This window comes from Micropterus dolomieu, linkage group LG10, assembly GCF_021292245.1.
Source record: "Micropterus dolomieu isolate WLL.071019.BEF.003 ecotype Adirondacks linkage group LG10, ASM2129224v1, whole genome shotgun sequence".
Taxonomy (NCBI): Eukaryota; Metazoa; Chordata; class Actinopteri; order Centrarchiformes; family Centrarchidae; genus Micropterus; species Micropterus dolomieu.
This window is the reverse complement of record NC_060159.1, coordinates 25921503-25923874: the sequence shown is the minus strand read 5'-3', so window position 1 is coordinate 25923874 and position 2372 is coordinate 25921503. Positions and strand designations below refer to the sequence as shown.

Below are 2372 nucleotides of genomic sequence, written 5' to 3'. Positions count from 1 at the left end.
CAGCAGTGACTCGACAGCTGTGTTGATGTGAGATATCATCAACAAATAGTCTTAGACAGATATGAGATTGAACACATCATCCTGGTTCTGTTATGTCTCACTGTCATCAGAAGTTCACATTCTCAGCACTTGTTAGGGAAGAAAAATCCTCCATGTCAATGTGACAGCTGCATTTTCTAGCGTGAACTTTTAAGTCCTGGAGCCACAAGTTAATCAAAATCAGCAAAAACATGACAAATATGTTTGAGCACATATATTAAGCAATTTTTTCCCTTTCGCTGACGTTTGCTGCTCGTCCACATGACATCTGTCCCAGAATCTAGTAAAACACAAATCAAATGAAGTTTGTTTCATGGCAGTTCAACTTATTTAAATTTTTTAATGTAACCCCAAAGTAATATTACAGGAACACATCCTGTTCAAAACATGACGTCAATATATAAAGCGGCCGTGTGAATTTGTGTATGATTGTAAGACTGGAAAGTCATGCAGCTCATTGGAGGATTCTGAGCCACCGTTGAGGATTCAGGGGGAGAAAAAAAAAAAAAAGTTAAAAGACCTAAACCTAACTCAGCTACCAGAAATTTATGAGTTTTAATTCCGAGGAGAAATCTGAGTCTGCTGATACTGAGGAGGCCTCAGACCACCTGCAGGTTCAGACATTCCTGCTATTATTTCTGACGGCCGCTGTGTGTGTGTGTGTGTGTGTGTGTGTGTGTGTGTGTGTGTGTGTGTGTGTGTGTGTGTGTGTGTGTGTGTGTGTGTGTGAGTGAGAGCTCACACATGACTGTGCAGCCTGTCTGACCGGTTTCCTGCTTTAATTAATCCGTATCACAGGCAACGAAAGTGACATCTTCAAATCTGTGAGCCAAGAAAGCATTTATTTTTTTTTTATCCTCCTGAAGCGTCGGGATTCATCAGATATTCTATGCCAGCACTATTTTTAAGAAGCACTCCAACATTTGGTGAAATACACTTAAGGATTGGTATCTCTTTGAAGAGGCTCCACTTTTCAAACAGCTTAGTTAAAAAAAAAACACAACATGCTTTTAACTACGTGTTCATGAATCTCCGCATATCCCTCTTTTTCTCAAAGCTTTTGTTGTCTGCAAAATGCACTCAAACACATGAACAGATTTAGTTAGAAATCAGTGGCGGCTCGTTCCTTTAAATTTGACTTATAGGAGCTACAAATTCCAAGAAATTTATTTCCTCCTAAATTTATGTCTTTGTTGGAAAAACCTTTTAGGGGACACTAAACTCAACACATGGATTAGAGGCTCTTAAAATGCAACATCAGGGGAAAATCTGGAATCTATTAGTCTGAATGAATAGGTCTATAGTTTGAAAAAAGGATGGATTTACAAAACAAACATATCTAATCAATTAAATGCATAAATTGTGTAATAAAACGACGCACTGCAGATAAGAGGCAGACATTTTTGGGAAGATTCCCATGGGATTGGAGTCAATTTCATCACGTGACAGCAAAACTGTCAACGTGAGCAGATGAGACTGGAATAATAGGTCAATTTCTTTTATATAAATATGCAGTTCTAATATGAATAAACTTTTTTCTATTTTCTGATTTGTCTTATCAGGAACTTATCAGGATGGAATTCTTCTGTCTTCTTCTGATGGAAATCTGTAACAAGTACATATAGAAATATATGGCATTTTGATACAATGAAGATATTTAAAATAAATTTAAAGCTATACTAATCAGAAGTTTCACATGAACCAAATGTTTTAGCCCCTTTTAGGCTCCATCCATTCTGCTACCTTTTCGTTTTAAAACTCCCTGCTGACCGTTTTCATTTTAACACTCCGGGAAGCGTATTAGTGCGGATGTGCAAAAACGGAGGACTAGAAACGATGACGCAGACGCTCACATTTGGCTTTCTGATTGGGTCTTATAAGTCATACAAAGCAGCAACACAAGTACCAGTTCCACCTAATTGTTGGTCCATGCAAAAGAAATATCTAGTGTGGTTCTTCGTCTGTAGTACTTTCTTCTTTCAACAAATCTTCTGCAGCTGCAGAGTAGACCATCTGCTTCTTGTTTACACCGGTGCACGCATGTCCAGTGTGCGTGAACAGATACTAGATTTCAGTCGTTTTAATATAGACGCAGTCACTTCCTGCTTGTGGGAAATATACGCAGCTCAAATGCTGGTGTGGATGGAGATCGTTATGGTGTGGATAGTGTGGATCGGGCCTTAGCTCATTGGTTTGATTCAGTCACACCTGCTGTCATGAAGCTGGTTGCACTCTAGAGGATAATTGCATAACCACCCTCCCGAGCCGAGGAACCGCTTACCACCCCAAATCATCCTGAGGGGTTTATAGAAATAATCTTAAGGTTGCAGACT

General features: G+C 39.1%; 1 long non-coding RNA gene across 2 annotated transcripts in view; it reads right to left on the bottom strand.

Annotated features, from left to right (window-relative positions):
• Positions 1–272: 272 nt before the first annotated feature.
• Positions 273–2372, bottom strand: part of LOC123978382 — a 13453-nt gene continuing 11353 nt past the window's right edge. For both annotated transcript variants that reach the window (XR_006826930.1, XR_006826929.1), the window contains exon 3: positions 273–319. This is a non-coding gene — a long non-coding RNA (uncharacterized LOC123978382). The remainder of the gene's footprint in view (positions 320–2372) is intronic.